We start from the raw sequence: 23,193 nt of genomic DNA on the forward strand, positions 1-23,193 counted from the left end.
ATTGTTCAAAAGTTAAAATATAAGTCATTGGGTTGAACTGGGGAAAGAATGGAATTTTGGCAATGACATCAATTCCAAAACCTTCTGTGCTCTCCCTTCTGGTGGAAGGACTGTAAGCCTGGGAATTACATATCTCAATTCCCTTGCCTCCAGATTTCTGGATGGGATTTTAAGTTCCACCAATGAGATAAACTTGCATGACGTTCAGAAGGTAGAAAGGAAGCGGATGTCCTATTAATCTTCCTGTACTAGTGGTGAGCAGAAGTGCATGTTTTTGTTTGTTTATTTTACAGTCCAGGTCTTTTATTTTCTTTACACCAGCCATGCCATGAATTCACAGGGAATGGATTCCAACAGCTCAGGCTCCTTTCTGTTGGTTCTCACGAAGTGTGCCTCTCTGAGTGGAGCAGGCCGGTGCTTCAGTTGAACCCCCAAATCTTTCTCTTTTGCTTCCTTCTTTTTCTGATCACTTTCTTTCACATGTTTCAGGAAGGTATCTCAGCTCTCAGAATGCTTAATATGCTTTATCACACATTAATTCTCTTGGCAAGAATCTTGCCCTTAACTTGTTTGTTTACAACAATGGCAACAGCATTCCAGGTAACATCGTAGACTCTTCCAGATTTACCATGGTGACATTTGTGGGACATTGCTTTTTGAACAGTGCCTATTCCCTTGATGTCTACAATATCACCTTTCTTGTAGATTCTCAAGTTTGTGGCCAAAGGAACAAATCCATGTTTTCTAAAGGCCTAGAGAACATATAACAGGTACCTCTCCTCTTTCCTTTTGTTTTTGTCGTTCTGGTGAATTACTGGAAGATGGCAGTTCCCGCCAAAAGACTAGAAGTGTATGCTTTTTCTAAAAGTGAGGCTTTGGGGTTTTTTCCCCAGTGACTTTAGGTCATTTTTCACGCACTTGCCTTGGCTCTGCAAGCCAGGAGTAGTAATGGTGACAGTGTCTTGATGAAGCAGGGAGAAGAGAAGCAGCATCTTACAGCTTCTCTGGCTAAAAACTCATGAGTAAAACTGAAACTTACAAATTCTCCCTTTGGCTTTTATTTCTTTAGTACCTAAACAATTTTATAAATGTCTGGTTCCCTGTATTTGATACCTGTTGCTGAAAAACTGTTAATATGTCTTTTTTCTACAGTAAATACTGATTGATTCAGGTAGCCAATCTACCAGTAACTCAGCCAGTGTCTCCTTCACTACTGATTGATACAGTTTTGAAATTTGGAATATTGGATGGTATTTCTAAAATCTATACCACTTTCATGAATATATTACTGAATTACATAGGAAAATACAACGTATCTCTATCTGAATATTTAATGTTACCAATTATTTTTGTTCCATGGGAAAAAATTTAGTTTCTAGAAAATATACATTAACATAATCTTTAAAATATCAAATGAGGATTTATTCTAGCTTACAATCTTTCTGTGAGCATTGATCTCAATGGAATAGTCAGCTTTGCATCTGCCAAGTTAAGTTTTTTAATTGGCCAATTCCTGATTAATTTGCATCAGACAAACAAAATAAATAAGAGGTTTCATTAGACATAGCAATATAAAATGAATAATCAAGTAAAACAATTGAATTAAAAATTAAAATAAAATAGGTTTATAGGTAAGTAAATAAATGCATAGCCACGTGGATATATAGATCTTTGTATAGATTTATATACTAAATACCTTCTGAACATCTCCACGTGGCTCTCTGAGAATCTTCTCAAACTTAACATGCCTAAAACTGAACTTCTGACCTCTTTCTCTCACTTCAACCTAAAATCAACTATGACTTTCCCCATACCTATCTTTTTAGTTGCTCAGGACAAAAAACTTGGTTTCGTCCTGAGGTAGGAGGTAGATGGGTCCCTGGGTTGAAAAGCTGGAGTTTGTCAAGTGGAGTAGATTGGAGCTTTGTTTGCCCTGACACAAAGGAGCTTTGTCCTTTTCAAGGACAAAGTTAGTGGCAGGAGCTGAGCTCTGCTGGAGTAAAGAGATAAGATGACCACATCTATCACTCCTGAGGTCAAGGAGACCTCCCTCACTGCACATGCACAGAAAGACTCCTCAGTGGTCAAAAAGGGAGAGGGCGTTACTCCAAGGTAGGTGCTATCAATCTCCCATAGGCCCTCGAGCTGGAATCCATCTTGGCTAAAAGATGTGCACACGTGTCGCGCAGGGCACTGGGACAGGTCATATGTGGGAAAAGAAGCGAGGTAATTGGCCAGAGGAGAACAAAGACTGGGAAGAACCACCCTATATAAGTGATTGAAATCACCTCTCTGGCACTCTCCTCATTAGGTAGGATGCCCATACTCTTCTCTGGGTTTGTATTTCTGCTTTGCTTCTGCTCTAAATTAACTGCATCTTTGTTCTATTTGCACTCACCGTGCTTCCAATAAACTTTGTGCCTGCTATACAGTGTTTCTTTGTGGAATTCTTTCTTCAAAGAGGACAAGGACCAAGGTCCTCTCACCTGCCAACGTCAATCCTTGATGATTTATTCAAATACACACCTCAATCCTCCAATAAATCCTCTCAGCTACCCTCATTGATTGCCTGGAATATGCAAAAACTTCCTTATAGATTTCACCTGATTTTGTCCTTGTCCTTATAAATCTGCCCTTAACAAATTCCACCCAGGGTAATCTCGTTAAATAGAATCAAATTATATCAGCTTCCTGCTCAAAAAGTCATCTTCCCCCTGGCTCACAGTAAATGCAATAGCTGGTAATATAGCTTTATGGGGAATCTAACACCTATGCCTCCCTAATAATATCTTCCCAGTAGCCTCTGCATATTGGGAATCCTTCAGACTGCCCTAGTGTTTCTCAAACACTAGAAAATTTGCACTGGTTGCTTCCTCTGTTTAGACACTTTTCCCTGAACTATTTATACGGTTAGTAACCTCATCTACTTTACATCTATTTTTATTTTTTTGTCTGAGTTGGTTCTTCGTTGCTGCGTGTGGGCTTTCTCTAGTTGTGGCGAGTGGGGGCTACTCCTCGTTGTGGTGCACAGGCTTCTCATTGTGGTGGCTTCTCTTGGTGCGGAGCATGGGCTCTATGCACACGGGCTTCAGTAGTTGTGGCACGCAGGCTCAGTAGTTGTGGCTCGTGGGCTCGGTAGTTGTGGCTCATGGACTCTAGAGCACAGGCTCAGTAGTTGTGGTGCATGGGCTTAGTTGCTCCACGGCATGTGGAATCTTCCTGGACCAGGTCTCGAACCAGTGTCCCCTGCATTGACAGGTGGATTCTTAAACACTGCGCCACCAGGGAAGCCCTACATCTATTTTTAAATGTGATATTTTTACTGATTCAACCCAGACTTTACTTTTTAATGTCTCAATTTTCTAGTAATAATGAATTCAATTTCCCGATTTATTCTTCACTATCACACTTATTCCTCACTAATGTAGTTTGTTTTATTTACTTATTAGCCATCTGCTTCCTCTCTACTCCCGTTAGAATGTAAATACCAGGAAGACAGGATTTCCTGTTTATTTTTTACTTTTCTCTTTGTGTCTTGAGGCAGTGCCTGTTCCACAGTAAACACTCAGGGATGTGAATGAGTTCTTCCATCACAGGCTTGGGGCTACACCAAGGGCATCCCAGTGTTCTTCTCCGACCACCGTTCTCACAAGGCCATGTGTCTTGGCTATCTCCTTCCTTCAACTCAAGCTGTCACATAAAGTTCTACTTCTGGGAATACATTCTTGCCAGATTGCTGTGCCACTTGGACTCAAGGAACATGGTCTGATAAGTGGAAAGAAAACAGACATTAAAAAAAAATAATAATAATCAAGAAAGAAACTTCACCTAACCCAGAATTCACTTAAGAAATCTTGCTGAATCTTACAGGATGAGGCTACTCTAGTGGTGCCCACCAGCCATGAAATCAGAAGCCTTAAGGAAGCAATGCAAAAGAAGAACAGAGTCCAAGGCCAAAGTGAATTTAACACTTTGCAAGGTCTTGACCTTTTCTCATCTCAGCATCACCAAAGTGCCAACCCTCCTACGGGGCTGCACAGCTTCTCTACCCTTAAAGTAAAACACAATGAAATAAAATTATACAAAAGGACTAAATACTTATGCTAAAAGCCACCTTAAAATTTTAACATAGGAGATGAATTCTCTATTTGACCATGCAAAAAGTGAAAGCCCGGTCATCCCTAAGAAAAACATGTGGGTTTTTTTGGTAATATTAATCAGAAAATAAAAAAGAGTGATCAAAGACAGCATTATCATTTTATATCAGTAACCTAATTGTTGATGGAATAGTTATTTTATTAAAAATTTTCTATTAGAAGACAAGTAACTTTTGTTCTACATTTTAAATTTCATTTTATTTTATATTTGGGTAATAATATTTTGTCATAGCTTCAAATTTTACAAGTAAATAAGATTTAAAAATCAGTATTTACAAAAATGTCTTACAGCCATTTCAGTGTCATATCTAATTACTGACATGATAATCTTATGTTGTCATTTAATGCTTACATTTTAATAAATAATTATGAACATAAAATGTTAGTAACTGTGTGATTGTACTTGTGTAACAACCAAAACAATATAAATAATGATAAGAATTTCTTAATACATGTCTACTAAATTAAAGAAATATTGAGCCAATATGACTAAAAAACGTCTTATGTTAGTTCCAGCTATAAAATTGTGTTAACAATTACATCAAATGCATTGAGTGACAGTATATTTTCAGAATTGGAACATTATTTTCAGCCACAGAACTGAAAGTCTGTTTCCTTAAATTTTCCTATGATAAAATTATAGTAGTTTTTGCAGCGAAAATACCCGATTAATTTATGGTATCATTAAAAAAACCTGTTTATGGGGGCTTCCCTGGTGGCGCAGTGGTTGAGAGTCTGCCTGCGGATGCAGGGGACACCGGTTCGTGCACCGGGCCGGGAGGATCCCACGTGCTGCGGAGTGGCTGGGCCCGTGAGCCATGGCCACTGGGCCTGTGCGTCCGGAGCCTGTGCTCCGCAGCGGGAGAGGCCAGCGTACCACAAAACAAACAAACAAGCAAACAAACAAAAACCTGTTTATGTCAGTAGAAGTAAATAAAAAATCAGCAAATACTGTGAAAGGATTAGATGTAAGTGGATGTTGGGCAATGTATGGATGATATTTTCTTTTTTAAAAAATTAATTAGATCCCAACTGGATAGGAGATGGCCTAGAAGTTACCCCTTGCTCCTGGGAGACCCTGGTGGGTTTAAATTTTAAATTTAATTAAAAATTCTCTAGAAGGAATCAGTAGCAGAATAACTGAGGCAGAAGAACGGATAAGTGACCTGGAATATAAAAGAGTGGAAATAACTACCGCAGAGCAGAATAAAGAAAAAGAATGAAAAGGACTGAGGACAGTCTCAGAGACCTCTGGGACAACATTAAATGCACAAACATTCAAATTATAGTGGTCCCAGAAGAAGAGAAAAAGAAAGGGTCTGAGAAAATATTTGAAGAGATTATAGCTTAAAACTTCCCTAATATGGGAAAGGAAATAGTCAGTCAAGTCCAGGAAATGCAGAGTCCTATACTTCTAGGATAAATCCAAGAAGAAACAAGCCAAGACACATATTAACCGAACTATCAAAATTTAAATACAAAGAAAAAGTATTAAAAGCAGCAAGGGAAAAGCAACAAATAACATATAAAGGAATCCCCATAAGTTTAACAGCTGATCTTTCAGCAGAACTCTGCAAGCCAGAAGGGAGGGGCAGGACATATTTTTAAAGTGATGAAAGGGAAAACCTACAACCAGGATTACTCTACCAAGCAAGGATCTCATTCAGATTCAATGGAGAAATTAAAACCTTACAGATAAGCAAAAGTTAAGAGAATTCAGCATCACCAAACCAGCTTTACAACAAATCCTAAAGGAACTTCTCTAGGCAGGAAACACAAGAGAAGGAAAAGATCTATAAAAACAAACCCAAAACAATTAAGAAAATGGTAATAGGAACATACATATCGATAATTACCTTAAATGTAGATGAAATAAATGCTCCAATCAAAAGACATAGACTCACTGAATGGATACAATAACAAAACCCATATATATGCTGTCTACAAGAGACCCACTTCAGACCTAGGGACACATACAGACTGAAAGTGAGGGGCTGGAAAAGATATTCCATACAAATGGAAATCAAAAGAAAACTGGAGTAGCAATTCTCATATCAGACAAAATAAACTTTAAAATAGACTATTGCAAGAGACAAAGAGGATATTACATAATGATCAAGGGATCAATCCAAGAAGAAGATATAACAATTGTAAATATTTATGCACCCAACATAGGAGCACCTCAATACATAAGGCAAATGCTAACAACCATAAAAGGGGAAATCAACAGTAACACAATAATAGTAGGGGACTTTAACACCCCACTTTCACCAATAGACAGATCATCCAAAATGAAAATAAATAAGGAAACACAAGCTTTAAGTCACACATTAAACAAGATGCACTTAATTGATATTTATAGGAGGTTCCATCCAAAAAAACAGACTACACTTTCTTCTCAAGTACTCATGGAACATTCTCCAGGATAGACCATATCCTTGGTCACATATCAAGCCTAGGTTATTTAATAAAATTGAAATCGTATCAAGTATCTTTTCTGACCACAATGTTATGACACTAGATATCAATTACAGGAAAAAAAAAACTGTAAAAAATACAAACACGTGGAGGCTAAACAATATACTACTAAATAACCAAGAGATCACTGAAGAAATCAAAGAGGAAATCAAAAAATACCTCAAAACAAATGACAATGAAAACACAACAACCCAAATCCTATAGGATGCAGTAAAAGCAGTTCTAAGAGGGAAATTTATAGCGATACAATCCTAACTCAAGGAACAAGAAAAATCTCAAATAAACAAACTAACCTTACACCTAAAGCAATTAGAGAAAGAAGAACAGAAAAAACCCAAAGTTTTCAGAATCCAACAGCACATTAAAAGGATCATACACCATGATCAAGTGGGATTTATCCCAGGAATGCAAGGTTTCTTCAATATATGCAAATCAATCAATGTGATACACCATATTAACAAGCTGAATGAAAAAAAACCATATGATCATCTCAATAGATGCAGAAAAAGCTTTTGACAAAATTCAACACCCATTTATGATAAAAACTCTCCAGAAAATAGGCATAGAGGGAACTACCTCAACATAATAAAGGCCATATAAGACAAACACACAGCCAACATCGTTCTCAATGGTGAAAAACTGAAACCATTTCCTCTAAGGTCAGGAATCAAGACCATGCTGCCCACTCTCACCACCATTATTCAACATAGTTTTGGAACTTTTAGCCACTGCAATCAGAGAAGAAAAAGAAATTAAAAGAATCCAAATGGCAAAAGAAGAAGTAAAAATGTCACTGTTTGCAGATGACAGGATACTGTACATACAGAATCCTAAAGATGCTACCAGAAAACTACTAGAGCTAATCAATGAGTTTGGTAAAGTAGCAGGATACAAAACTAATGCACAGAAATCTCTTGCATTCCTATACACTAATGATGAAAAATCTGAAAGAGAAATTAAGGAAACACTCCCATTTACCACTGCAGCAAAAAGAATAAAATACCTAGGAATATACCTACCTAGGGAGACGACAGAACTTTATACAGAAAACTATAAGACACTGATGAAAGAAGTTAAAGATGTTACAAACAGATGGAGAGATATACCATGTTCTTGGATTGGAAGAATAAACATTGTGAAAAAGACTCTACTACCCAAAGCAGTCTACAGATTCAATGCAATCCCTATCAAACTACCAATGGCATTTTTCACAGAACTAGAACAAAAAATTTCACAAATTGTATGGAAACACAAAAGACTCTGAATAGACAAAGCAATCTTGAGAAAGAAAAACAGAGCTGGAGGAATCAGGCTCCCTGACTTCACACTATACTACAAAGCTACAGTAATCAAGACAGTATGGTATTGGCACAAAAACAGAAATATAGATCAATGGAACAAGATAGAAAGCCCAGAGATAAACCCACGCACATATTTTCACCTTACCTTTAATAAAAGAGGCAATAATATACAATGGAAGAAAGACAGCCTCTTCAATAAGTGGTGCTGGGAAAACTGGACAGCTACATGTAAAAGAATGAAATTGGAACACTCCCTAACACCGTATACAAAGAACTCAAAATGGATTAAAGACCTAAATGTAAGGCCAGACACTATCAAACTCTTAGAGGAAAACATAGGTAGAACACTCTATGTCATAAATCACAGCAAGATCCTTTTTGACCCACCTGCTAGAGAAGTGGAAATAAAAACAGAAATAAACAAATGGGACCTAATGAAACTTAAAAGCTTTTGCACAGCAAAGGAAACCATAAACAAGCTGAAAAGACAACTCTCCGAATGGGAGAAAATATTTGCAAATGAAACAACAGACAAAGGATTAATCTCCAAAATATACAAGCAGTTCATGCAGCTCAATATCAAAAAAAACAAACAACCCAATCCAAAAATTGGCAGAAGACCTAAATAGACATTTCTCCAAAGAAGCTATACAGATTGCCATCAAACATATGAAAGGATGCTCAACATCCCTAATCATTAGAGAAATGCAAATCAAAACTACAATAAGGTATCACCTCACTCAGGTCAGAATGGCCATCATCAAAAAATCTACAAACAATAGATGCTGGAGAGGATGTGGAGAAAAGGGAACCCTCCTGCACTGTTGGTGAGAATATAAATTGATACAGCCACTATGGAGAACAGTATGGAATTTGCTTAAAAACCTAAATATAGAACTGCCATATGGCTCAGCAATCCCACCACTGGACATATACCCTGAGAAAACCATAATTCAGAAAGAGACATGTACCACAAGGTTCATTGCAGCACTGTTTACAATACCCAGGACATGGAAGCAACCTAAGTGTCCATCAACAGATGAATGGATAAAGAAGATGTGGCACATATATACAATGGAATATTACTCAGCCATAAAAAGAAACACAATTGAGTTATTTGTAGTGAAGTGGATGGACCTAGAGTCTGTCATACAGAGTGAAGTAAGTCAGAAAGCGAAAAACAAATACTGTATACTAACACATATATATGGCATCTAAAAAAAAAGGTTCTGGGCTTCCCTGGTGGCGCAGTGGTTGAGAATCCGCCTGCCGATGCAGGAGACACGGGTTCGTGCCCTGGTCCGGGAAGATCCCACGTGCCGCGGAGCAACTGAGCCCGTGAGCCATGGCCGCTGGGCCTGCGCGTCCGGAGCCTGTGCTCCGCAACGGGAGAGGCCACAACAGTGAGAGGCCCGTGTACAGAAAAAAGAAAAAAAAAAAAAAAGGTTCTGATGAACCTAGGAGCAGGACAGGAATAAAGACGCAGATGTAGGGAATGGACTTGAGTACATGGGGAGGGGGAAGTGTAAGCTGGGACGAAGTGAGAGTAGCATTAACATATATACACTACCAAATGTAAAATAGATAGCTAGTGAGAAGCAGTTGCATTGCACAGGGAGATTAGCTCGGTGGTTTGTGACCACCTAGAGGGGTGGGATATGGAGGGTGGGAGGAAGATGCAAGAGGGAGGGGATATGGGGATATATGTATACATATAGCTGACTCGCTTTGTTGTACAGCAGAAACTGGCACAACATTGTAAAGCAATTAAACTCCAATAAAGATGTTTTTAAAAATTAATTAATTATTTTGACTGTTGGGTCTTCGTTGCTGTGTGCAGGCTTTCTCTTGCTGCAGCGAGTGGGGGCTCCTCTTCTTTGCAATGCACGGGCTCCTCATTGAGGTCTCTCCTCTTGTTGTGGAGCATGAGCTCTAGGCACATGGGCTTCAGTAGTTGTGGTGCGTGGGCTCAGTAGTTGTGGCTTGTGGGCTCCAGAGCATAGGCTCAGTAGTTGTGGCACATGGGTTTAGTTGCTCTGTGGAATATGGTATCTTCCTGGACTGGGTCTCAAACCCATGTCCCCTGCATTGGCAGGTGGATTCTTAACCACTGTGCCACCAGAGATGTCCTGATATTTTCTTTTTTCTTTTTTTTTTTTTTTGCTGTATGCGGGCCTCTCACTGCTGTGGCCTCTCCCGTTGCGGAGCACAGCCTCTGGACGCGCAGGCTCAGCAGCCATTGCTCATGCTCCCAGCTGCTCCACAGCATGTGGCATCTTCCCGGACCGGGACACGAACCCGTGTCCCCTGCATCGGCAGGCGGACTCTCAACCACTGCACCACCAGGGAAAACCATGATATTTTCTTTTTAATGTTACTTTTCTGTATAGTTTTACACGTATCACAATATTTAAGCATCCATTTTTGTATATAAATGGCAAGGTAAAACTCATGAAATTTCATGTTTTCATCAAGGGTAGCTATTAGCATAAATGCACCTGCATATTCCCATTCATCTTTTTTTTTACATGATCGAAGGAATGACAACTCCAAACACAAACAACTCCTTGTAAAAAACTAAAATTGACTGTGGTTTTACTAGGGGTTTATACAAACTTCTCTTCAAACTATGTGCCTAAAATATATGACCCAGAGAGAATGTTAAAGTAGAAATTCTCTCAAAGTAATTTTTACCAATGGTACAACAACTGTATTTTTAAAATTAAATGTAAATTATTAAAGGAATTAAAATATGAATTATAATTGGGTGTGTACTAGTTATCAAGTATAAAAGATGGATTGGGGTATTTTTATTAAGTAAATATTTTAGCATTACTCTGATGGATTGACAATTTTTTTTTTTTTCGGTATGCGAGCCTCTCACTGTTGTGGCCTCTCCCATTGCAGCGCACAGGCTCAGCAGCCATGGCTCACAGGCCCAGCTGCTCCACAGCATGTGGCATCTTCCTGGACCGGGTCATGAACCCGTGTCCCCTGAATTGGCAGACGTACTCTCAACCACTGCACCACCAGGGAAGCCCGGATTGACAATTTTTAAAGATCAAACAAAACAAAACAGAACAAAAATCTTGAAGAATCTGAAATAATTTAGAAAGGCTATATATTCATAAATAGTGGATTAAGCTTAAAATACCATTGCCTTTAAATATATTTATTTTATTGCTAATAAAATTTTCTAAGATAGGTATCAATGAATGCCATTTGGGCATATCTTTTAATTTATGTGTGAAATACATTTCATCAAGCTATTATCTATCTCTCTAGTAAATAACAAAATAATAAAGCACAGATTATTATTTGTTTCATGCAAAACAAGTAATATATTTGCTTTCCATAGAAGTTTTTCTCAGTTTTCAAAATTCTTTCCCAAATTCAATGCTTGTAACAACACTTTCTTGCTCATTTCCACAATACATGTGAAAATTGAGATTCAGATTAACCAATTGTCTTGTCCAAGTTTTCACAACCATTTCTACAGAGCTAGTATGCAAATTTGTATCAATTCACCATTAACTTTATGATTTTCCATTTTGTTTTTAACCTCTGTTCTTATCAGAGAGCCTGGATCAAATTGGTGTCAGTAAATATGAAGTGATTTCTCGGGTTGGTTAAGTATTTAGAGAATAAATAATGACTAAGCTAATGACCAAAAGAAAGCAGGCACAAAGATTTTAAATCTCGTTTTTTGAATTTCATTTATTTATTTTTAAGTGTTTAATTGCAGCTTTGTTAAGGCATAATTAACATAAAATTGTAGAATATCTAAAGTGTATGCCACACACAGTGGTTTGACCTACATATACATTGTAAAAGAAGTCTCATCCACCGCTTCAAATATTTATCTTTTTTTTTTTTTTTTTTTTTTTTGTGGTACACGGGCCTCCCACTGTTGTGGTCTCTCCCGTTGCAGAGCACAGACTCCAGACACACAGGCTCAGCGGCCACAGCTCACGGGTCTAGCTGCTCCGTAGCATGTGGGATCTTTCTGGATCGGGGCCCAAACCCGTATCCCCTGCATCAGCAGGCGGACTCTCAACCACTGTGCTACCAGGGAAGCCCGAAGTATTTATCTTTTTTTTTTTTTTTTTTTGGTGAGAACACATAAGTTCTATTCTCTTAGCAAATTTCAATTACAAATATAGTGCTATCAACTATAGTCACCATGTTTTACATTAGGTCCTGAAACCTTATTAATCTCATCACTAAAATTTCTATCCTCTTAGCAACCTCTCATTATTTCCCAGCCTCCAGCCTTTGGCAATCATTTTTCTACTCTGTTTCTATGAATTTGACATTTTCCCCCCAGATTCCATGTATACATTATACCACACAGTCTGGCTTATTTATTTTGCACAATGCCTTCAATTTCCATCCATGTTGTCACAAAATGGAAGGATTTCCTTCTTTTTCTTGGCTGATTAATATTCCATTGATTATGTGTGTGTAGCGCATGTATGGCTTTTTATTCATTCATCCTTTGATGGACATTAGGTTGTTTGTATAACTTGGCTAACGGGAATAAAGCTGCAATGAACATGGACGTGAGATATCTGTTTGATACCCTGTTTTCATTTTCTTTGGATATACAGTCAGAAGTGGAATTGCTGAATCATATGGTAGTTCTATTTTTAAATTATTTTGAGAAAACTTCATAATGTTCTCCATAATGGCTGTATCAACTTACATTCCCACTAACAGTGTATGAGAGTTCCCTTATCTCCACATCCCCTCCAACACTTGTAGTGCCTTGTCTTTCTGATTATAAGCATTCTGACAGGTATGAGGTGATATCTCATTGTAGCTTTGATTTACACTTCCCTGTTGATTAGTGATGTTGAGCACCTTTTCATGTACCTCTTGGACATTCGTATGTCTTCTTTGGAGAAATGTCTATTCAGGTCCTTTGTCCATTTTTAAATCATATTGGTTTTTTACTCCCTATTGAGTTGTATGAGTTCATGTATTTCAGATATTAACCCATTATCAGTTATATGATTGGCAAATATTTTCTCTCATTCCATAGGTTGCCTTTTCATTTTTAAAATTTTGTTTGCTGTGCAGAGGCTTTTAAGTTTGATATAGGCCCCTTGTTTATTTTTGCTTTTGTTGTCTTTGCTTTTGGTGTCAAATCTAAAAAATTATTGCCAAGATTGATGTCAAGGAATTTACTCCTGATATTTCATAGTTTAGGGTCTTATGACCCTAAATTTCATAGTTTAGGGTCTTATGTTCAAATCTTTAACCTGTTTTGAGTTGATTTTTGTGTATGGTGTAAGGTAGGGGTCTGGTTTCCTTTTCTGCATGTGGCTGTGCATTTTCCCCTACACCATTTATTGAAGAAACTATTCTTTCTCCACTGTACCTTGGCTCTTCTAGTTGATCATTGACGTGTGAGCTTATTTCTGGGCTCTCTATGCTGTTCCATTGATCTATGTGTCTGTTTTTTTGTCAGCACCATATTGCTTTGATGACTGTACCTTTTAATATAATTTTAAGTCAGAGAACATGATGCCTGCAGCTTTGTTCTTCTTTCTCAAACTTTTAGCTATTAGGGTTTTTTGTGTTTCCATGCACATTTTAGGATTGTTTGTTCTATTTCTGTAGAAAATGCTTTTGGAATTTTGGTAGGGATTGCATTGAATCTGTAGATTGCTTTGGGTAACATGGACATTTTATTTGTTTTTGATTTTTAGAATTTTATTTATTTTTTTATACAGCAGGTTCTTATTAGTTATCCATTTTATACATATTGGTGTATATATGTCAATCCCAATCTCCCAATTCATCCCACCACCACCCCTCCACTTTCCCACCTTGGTGTCCATACATTTGTTCCCTACATCTGTGTCTCAATTTCTGCCCTGCAAACTGGTTCATCTGTACCATTTTTCTAGGTACCACATATATGCATTAATATATGATATTTGTTTTTCTCTTTCTGACTTACTTCACTCTGTATGACAGTCTCTAGATCCAACCACGTCTCTACAAATGACCCAATTTTGTTCATTTTCATGGCTGAGTAATATTCCACTGTATATATCTGCCACATCTTCTTTATCCATTTGTCTGTTGATGGGCATTTAGGTTGCTTCCATGACCTTGCTATTGTAAATAGTGCTGCAATGAACATTGGGGTGCATGTGTCTTTTTGAATTATGGTTTTCTCTGGGTATATGCCCAGTAGTGGGGTTACTGGGTCATATGGTAGTTCTATTTGTAGTTTTTTAAGGAACCTCCATAAAGTTCTCCATAGTGGCTATATCAATTTACATTCCCACCAACAGTGCAAGAGGGTCCCCTTTTCTCCACACCCTCTCCAGCATTTGTTGTTTGTAGACTTTCTGATGATGCCCAATCTAACTGGTGTGAGGTGATACCTCATTGTAGTTTTGATTTGTATTTCTCTAATAATTAGTGATGTGGAGCAGCTTTCCATGTGCTTCTTGGCCATATTTATGTCTTCCTTGGAGAAATGTCTATTTAGGTCTTCTGCCCATTTTTGGATTGGGTTTTTTTTTTTTTAATATTGAGCTGCATGAGCTGTTTATATATTTTGGAGATTAATCCTTTGTCCATTGATTCGTTTCCAAATATTTTCTCCCATTCTGAGGGTTGTCTTTTCGTCTTGTTTGTAGTTTCCTTTGTTTTGCAAAAGCTTTTAAGTTTCACTAGGTCCCATTTGTTTATTTTTGTTTTTATTTCCATTACTCTAGGAGGTGGATCAAAAAAGATCTTGCTGTGAGTGATCTTGCTGAAGAGTGTTCTTCCTATGTTTTCCTCTAAGAGTTTTATAGTGTCCAGTCTTACATTTAGGTCCCTAATCCATTTTGAGTTTATTTTTGTGTGGTGTTTTAGGGAGTGTTCTAATTTCATTCTTTTACATATAGCTGTCCAGTTTCCCCAGCACCACTTATTGAAGAGACTGTCATTTCTCCATTGTATATACTTGCCTCCTTTGTCATAAATTAGTTGACCATAGGTGCATGGGTTTCTCTTTGGGCTTTCTATCCTGTTCCATTGATCTATATTTCTGTTTTTGTGCCAGTACCATATTGTCTTGATTACTGTAGCTTTGTAGTATAGTCTGAAATCAGGGAGTCTGTTTCCTTCAGCTCCGTTTTTTTCCATCAAGATTGCTTTGGCTATTCGGGGTCTTTTTTGGTCTCCATACAAATTTTAAGATTTTTTTGTTCTGATTCAGTAAAAATTTCCATTGGTAATTTAATAAGGATTGCATTGAATCTATACATTGCTTTGGGTAGTAGAGTCATTTTCACAATGCTGATTCTTCCAACCCAACAACATGGTATATCTCTCCATTTGTTTGTATCATCTTTAATTTCTTTCATCAGTGTATTATAGTTTTCTGCATACAAGTCTTCTGTCTCCCTAGGTAGGTTTATTCCTAGGTATTTTATTCTTTTTGTTGCAGTGGTAAATGGGAGTGTTTCCTTAATTTCTCTTTCAGATTTTTCATCATTAGTGTATAGGAATGCCAGAGATTTCTGTGCGTTAATTTTGTATCTTGTAACTTTACCAAATTCATTGATTAGATCTAGTAATTTTCTCGTGGCATCTTTAGGATTCTCTCTGTATCATGTCATCTGCAAACAGTGAGAGTTTTACTTCTTCTTTTCCAATTTGTATTCCTTTTATTTCTTTTTCTTCTCTGATTGCCGTGGCTAGGACCTCCAAAACTATGTTAAATAATAGTGGTGAGAGTGGACATCCTTGTCTTTTTCCTGATCTTAGAAGAAAAGCTTTCAGTTTTTCACCATTGAGAACAAAGTTTGCTGTGGGTTTATCTTATATGGCCTTTATTATGTTGCAGTAGATTCCCTCTATGCCCACTTTCTGGAGAGTTTTTATCATAAATGGGTGTTGAATTTTGTCAAAATCTTTTGTGCGTCTATTGAGATGATCATACGGTTTTTCTTCTTCAATTTTTTAAAGTGGTTTATCACATTGATTGATTTGCATATATTGAAGAATCCTTGCATTCCTCGGATAAATCCCGCTTGATTCTGGTGTATGACCCTTTTAATGTATTGTTGGATTCTGTTTGCTAGTATTTTGTTGAGGATTTTTGTATTTATATTCATTAGTGATATTGGTCTGTAATTTTCTTTCTTTTTTTTTTTTTTTGTAGTATTTTTGTCTGGTATAGGTATCAGGGTGATGGTGGCTCATAGAATGAGTTTGGGAGTGTTTCTTTCTCTGCAATTTTTTGGAGGAGTTTGAGAAGGATGGGTCTTAGCTCTTGTCTAAATGTTTGATAGAATTCACCTGTGAAGCCCTCTGGTCTTGGACTTTTGTTGGTTGGAAGATTTTTAATTGTAGTTTCAATTTCATTACTTGTGATCTGTTCCTATTTCTTCCCATTTCAGCCTTGGAAGGTTATACCTCTCTAAGAATTTGTCCATTTCTTCCAGTTTGTCCATTTTATTGGCATAGAGTTGCTTGTAGTAGTCTCTTAGGATGCTTTGTATTTCTGTGGTGTCTGTTGTAACTTCTTTATCATTTCTAATCTTATTGATTTGAGTCCTCTTCCTTTTTTTCTTGATGAGTCTGGCTGATGGTTTATCAATTTTATTTATCTCCTCAAAAAACCAGCTTTTAGTTTTATTGATCTTTGTTATTGTTTTCTTTGTTTCTATTTCATTTATTTCTGCTCTGATCTTTATGATTTCTTTCCTTCTACTAACTTTGGGTTTTGTTTGTTCTTCTTTCTCTAGTTCCTTTAGGTGTGAGGTTAGGTTGTTCATCTGAGAATTTTCTTGTTTCTTGAGGTAGTCTTGTATTGCTATAAACTTCCTTCTTAGAACTGCTTTTGCTGAATCCTATAGGTTTTGGATCATTGTGTTTTCATTGTAATTTTTCTCTAGGTATTTTTTGATTTCCTCTGATTTCTTCAGTGATCTCTTGGTTATTTAGTAACATATTTTTTAGCCTCCATATGTTTGTGTGTTTTACCTTTTTTTACCCTGTAATAAATTTCTAATCTCATACCATTGTGGTTGGAAGAAATGCTTCAGATGATTTCAATTTTCTTAAATTTACTGAGGCTTGATTTGTGACCCAAGATGTGATCTTTCCTGGAGAATGTTCTGTGTGCACTTGAGAAGAAAGTGTAATCTGCTGTTTTTGGATGGAATGTCCTATAAATATCAATTAAATCTATCTGTTCTATTGTGTCAATTAAAGCTTGTGTTTCCTTATTAATTTTCTGTTTGGATGATCAGTCCATTGATGTCAATGCAGTGTTAAAGTCCCCCACTATCATTGTTTTACTGTCAATTTTCCTTTTTTACAACTGTTGGCAGTTGCCTTATGTATTGAGTTGCTCCAGTGTTGGGTGCATAAATATTTATAATTGTTATATCTTCTTCTTGTATTGATCCCTTGATCATTATGTAGTGTCCTTCCTTGTCTCTTATAATATTCTTTATTTTAATGTCTATTTTATCTGATATGAGTATTGCTACTCCAGCTTTCTTTTTTTTTTTTTTTTAGATATTTAAACATCTTTATTGGAGTATAATTGTTTTACAATAGTGTGTTAGTTTTTCCTTTACAACAAACTGAATCAGTTATACATATACATATGTTCCCATATCTCTTCCCTCTTGCATCACCCTCTCTCCCACCCTCCCTATCCCACCCCTCTAGGTGGTCACAAAGCACAGAGGTGATCTCCCTGTGCTATGCAGCAGCTTCCCACTAGCTATCTGATTTACATTTGATAGTGTACGTATGTCCCTGCCACTCTCTCACTTCGTCACAGCCCACCCTTCCCCCTCCCCATATCCTCAAGTCCATGCTCGAGTAAGTCTGTGTTTTATTCCCATCCTACCACTAATCTCTTCATGACATTTTTTTCCCTTAGAGTCCATATATATGTGTTAGCATACGGTATTTGTTTTTCTCCTTCTGACTTACTTCACTCTGTATGACAGACTCCAGGTCCATCTACCTCATTATAAATAACTCAGTTTCATTTCTTTTTATGGCTGAGTAATATTCCATTGTATATATGTGCCACATCTTCTTTATCCATTCATCTGTTGATGGACACTTAGGTTGCTTCCATGTCCTGGCTATTGTAAATAGAGATGCAATGAACATTTTGGTACATGAGTCTTTCTGAATTATGGTTTTCTCAGGGTATATGCCCAGTAGTGGGATTGCTGGGTCATATGGTAGTTCTATTTGTAGTTTTTTAAGGAACCTCCATACAGTTCTCCATAGCGGCTGTATCAATTTACATTCCCACCAGCAGTGCAAGAGGGTTCCCTTTTCTCCACACCCTCTCCAGCATTTATTGTTTCTAGAGTTTTTGATGATGGCCAATCTGACCGGTGTGAGATGATATCTCATTGTAGTTTTGATTTGCATTTCTCTAATGATTAATGAGGTTGAGCATTCTTTCATGTGTTTGTTAGCAATCTGTATATCTTCTTTGGAGAAATGTCTATTTAGTTCTTCTGCCCATTTTTGGATTGGGTTGTTTGTTTTTTTGTTATTGAGCTGCATGAGTTGCTTATAAATTTTGGAAATTAATCCTTTGTCAGTTGCTTCATTTGCAAATATTTTCTCCCATTCTGAGGGTTGTCTTTTGGTCTTGTTTATGGTATCCTTTGCTGTGCAAAAGCTTTTAAGTTTCATTAGGTCCCATTTGTTTATTTGTGTTTTTATTTCCATTTCTCTAGGAGATGGGTCAAAAAGGATCTTGCTGTGATTTATGTCGTATAGTGTTCTGCCTATGTTTTCCTCTAAGAGTTTGATAGTGTCTGGCCTTACATTTAGGTCTTTAACCCATTTTGAGTTTATTTTTGTGTGTGGTGTTAGGGAGTGTTCTAATTTCATACTTTTACATGTAGCTGTCCAGTTTTCCCAGCACCACTTATTGAAGAGGCTGTCTTTTCTCCACTGTATATCCTTCCCTCCTTTATCAAAGATAAGGTGACCATATGTGTGTGGGTTTATCTCTGGGCTCTCTATCCTGTTCCATTGATCTATATTTCTGTTTTTGTGCCAGTACCATATTGTCTTGATTACTGTAGCCTTGTAGTAGAGTCTGAAGTCAGGGAGCCTAATTCCTCCAGCTCCATTTCTCGTTCTCAAGATTGCTTTGGCTATTCGGGGTCTTTTGTGTTTCCATACAAATTGTGAAATTTTTTGTTCTAGTTCTGTAAAAAATGCCAGTGGTAATTTGATAGGGATTGCATTGAATCGGTAGATTGCTTTGGGTAGTAGAGTCATTTTCACAATGTTGATTCTTCCAATCCAAGAACATGGTATATTTCTCCACCTATTTGTATCATCTTTAATTTCTTTCATCAGTGTCTTATAGTTTTCTGCATACAAGTCTTTTGTCTCCTTAGGTAGGTTTATTCCTAGATATTTTATTCTTTTTGTTGCAATGGTAAATGGGAGTGTTTTCTTAATTTCACTCTCAGATTTTTCATCATTAGTGTATAAGAATGCCAGAGATTTCTGTGCATTAATTTTGTATCCTGCAACTTTACCAAATTCATTGATTAGCTCTAGTAGTTTTCTGGTAGCATCCTTAGGATTCTCTATGTATAGTATCATGTCATCTGCAAACAGTGACAGCTTTACTTCTTCTTTTCCTATTTGGATTCCTTTTATTTCTTTTTCTTCTCTGATTGCTGTGGCTAGAACTTCCAAAACTATGTTGAATAAGAGTGGTGAGAGTGGGCAACCTTGTCTTGTTCCTGATCTTAGTGGAAATGGTTTCAGTTTTTCACCATTGAGAACGATGCTAGCTGTGGGTTTGTCATATATGGCCTTTATTATGTTGAGGAAAGTTCCCTGTATGCCTACTTTCTGCAAGGTTTTTATCATAAATGAGTGTTGAATTTTGTCAAAAGCTTTCTCTGCATCTATTGAGATGATCATATGGTTTTTCTCCTTCAGTTTGTTGATATGGTGTATCACGTTGATTGATTTGCCTATATTGAAGAATCCTTGCATTCCTGGGATAAACCCCACTTGATCATCGTGTATGATCTTTTTAATGTGCTGTTGGATTCTGTTTGCTAATATTTTGTTGAGGATTTTTGCATCTATGTTCATCAGTGATATTGGCCTGTAGTTTTCTTTCTTTGTGACGTCTTTGTCTGGTTTTGGTATCAGGGTGATATTGGCCTCATAGAATGAGTTTGGGAGTGTTCTTCCCTCTGCTATCTGTTGGAAGAGTTTGAGAAGGATAGGTGTTAGCTCTTCTATAAATGTTTGATAGAATTCGCCTGTGAAGCCATCTGGTCCTGGGCTTTTGTTTGCTGGAAGATTTTTAATCACAGTTTCAATTTCAGTGCTTGTGATTGGTCTGTTCAAATTTTCTATTTCTTCCTGGTTCAGTCTCGGCAGGTTGTGCATTTCTAAGAATTTGTCCATTTCTTCCAGGTTGTCCATTTTATTGGCATAGAGTTGCTTGTAGTAATCTCTAATAATCTTTTGTATTTCTGCAGTGTCAGTTGTTACATCTCCTTTTTCATTTCTAATTCTATTGATTCGAGTCTTCTCTCTTTTATTCTTGATGAGTCTGGCTAATGGTTTATCAATTTTATTTATCTTCTCAAAGAACCAGCTTTTAGTTTTATTGATCTTTGCTATTGTTTCCTTCACTTCTTTTTCATTTATTTCTTATCTGATCTTTATGATTTCTTTCCTTCTGCTAAATTTGGGGTTTTCTTGTTCTTCTTTCTCTAATTGCTTTAAGTGCAAAGTTAGGTTGTTTATTCGAGATGTTTCCTGTTTCTTAAGGTATGATTGTATTGCTATAAACTTGCCTCTTAGAACTGCTTTTGCTGTATCCCATAGGTTTTGGGTCGTTGTGTCTCCATTGTCATTTGTTTCTAAGTATTTTTTGATTTCCCCTTTGATTTCTTCAGTGATCACTTCGTTATTAAGTAGTGTATTGTTTAGCCTCCATGTGTTTGTATTTTTTACAGATCTTTTCCTATAATTGATATCTAGTCTCATAGCGTTGTGGTCGGAAAAGATACTTGATACGATTTCAATTTTCTTAAATTTGCCAAGGCTAGATTTGTGACCCAATATATGATCAATCCTGGATAATGTTCCATGAGCACTTGAGAAAAATGTGTATTCTGTTGTTTTTGGATGGAATGTCCTATAAATATCAATTAAGTCCATCTTGTGTAATGTATCATTTAAAGCTTGTGTTTCCTTATTTATTTTCATTTTGGATGATCTGTCCATTGGTGAAAGTGGGGTGTTAAAGTCCCCCATTATAATTGTGTTACTGTCGATTTCCCCTTTTAAGGCTGTTAGTATTTGCCTTATGTATTGAGGTGCTCCTATGTTGGGTGCATAAATATTTACAATTGTTATATCTTCTTCATGGATCGATCCCTTGATCATTATGTAGTGTCCTTCTTTGTCTCTTGTAATAGTCTTTATTTTAAAGTCTATTTTGTCTGATATGAGAATTGCTACTCCAGCTTTCTTCTGATTTCCATTTGCATGGAATATCTTTTTCCATCCCCTTACTTTCAGTCTGTATGTGTCCCTAGGTCTGAAGTGGGTCTCTTGTAGACAGCATATATATGGGTCTTGTTTTTGTATCCATTCAGCCAGTCTGTGTCTTTTGGTGGGAGCATTTAATCCATTTACATTTAAGGTAATTATTGATATGTATGTTCCTATTACCGTTTACTTAATTGTTTCGGGTTGTTCTTGTAGGTCTTTTCCTTCTCTTGTGTTTCTTGCCTAGAGAAGTTCCTTTAGGATTTGTTGTAGAGCTGGTTTGGTGGTGCTGAACTCTCTCAGCTTTTGCTTGTCTGTAAAGGTTTTAATTTCTCCATCAAATCTGAATGAGATCCTTGCTGGGTAGAGTCATCTTGGTTGTAGGTTTTTTTCCTTCATCACTTTCAATATGTCCTGCCACTCCCTTCTGGCTTGTAGAGTTTCTGCTGAAAGATCAGATGTTAATCTTATGGGGATTCCCTTGTGTGTTATTTGTTGTTTTTCCCTTGCTGCTTTTAATATGTTTTCTTTGTATTTAATTTTTGACAGTTTGATTATTATGTGTCTTGGCGTGTTTCTCTTTGGGTTTATCCTGTATGGAACTCTCTGTGCTTCCTGGACTTGATTGATTATTTCCTTTCCCATATTAGGGAAGTTTTCAACTATAATCTCTTCAAATATTTTCTCAGTCCCTTTCTTTTTCTCTTCTTCTTCTGGGACCCCTATAATTCGAATGTTGGTGCGTTTAATGTTGTCCCAGAGGTCTCTGAGACTGTCCTCAGTTCTTTTCATTCTTTTTTCTTTCTTCTGCTCTGCAGTAGTTATTTCCACTATTTTATCTTCCAGGTCACTTATCCGTCCTTCTGCCTCAGTTATTCTGCTATTGATCCCATCTAGAGTATTTTTAATTTCATTTATTGTGTTGCTCATCGTTTCTTGCTTCCTCTTTATTTCTTCTAGGTCCCTGTTAACTGTTTCTTGCAAATTGTCTATTCTATTTCCAAGATTTTGCATCATCTTCACCATCATTATTCTAAATTCTCTTTCAGGTAGATTGGCTATTACCTCTTCATCTGTTAGGTCTGGTGTGTTTTTATCTTGCTCCTTCATCTGTTGTGTGTTTTTCTGTCTTCTCATTTCGCTTATCTTACTGTGTTTGGGGTCTCCTTTTTGCACGCTGCAGGTTCGTAGTTCCTGTTGTTTTTGGTGGCTGTCCCCAGTGGCTAAGGTTGGTTCAGTGGGTTGAGTAGATTCCCTGGTTGGGGGGACTAGTGCCTCTGTTCTGGTGGATGAGGCTGGATCTTGTCTTTCTGGTGGGCAGGTCCTCGTCTGGTGGTGTGTTTGGGGATGTTGGTTACCTTATTATGATTTTAGGCAGCCTCTCTGCTAATGGATGGGGCTGTAGACCTGTCTTGCTCTTTGTTGGGGATAGGGTGTCCAGCACTGTTCTTTGCTGGTCCTTGATTGAAGCTGGGTCTTGGTGTTGAGATGGAGATCTCTGGGAGATTTTCGCCGTCTGATATTACGTGGAGCTGGGAGGTCTCTTGTGGACTAGTGTCTTGAGGTTGGTTCTCCCACCTCAGGGACACCGCCCTGGTGCCTGGCTGGGGCGCCAAGAACCTTTAATCCACGCGGCTCAAAATAAAAGGTAGAATAAATAGAAAGGAAAGAAAAGGAAGGAAGGAGGGAGGGAGGGAAGGAAGGAAGAAAGGAAGGAA

The 23,193-nt window shown here is 37.3% G+C and overlaps 1 pseudogene; it reads right to left on the minus strand.

The window, feature by feature from the left end:
• Nucleotides 1-312: 312 nt before the first annotated feature.
• On the minus strand, nucleotides 313-992 carry LOC131752490 (large ribosomal subunit protein eL21-like; annotated as a pseudogene).
• Between the last annotated feature and the right edge of the window lie 22,201 nt (nucleotides 993-23,193).

The sequence above is a fragment of the Kogia breviceps genome, chromosome 1 (assembly GCF_026419965.1).
Source record: "Kogia breviceps isolate mKogBre1 chromosome 1, mKogBre1 haplotype 1, whole genome shotgun sequence".
NCBI lineage: Eukaryota > Metazoa > Chordata > Mammalia > Artiodactyla > Physeteridae > Kogia > Kogia breviceps.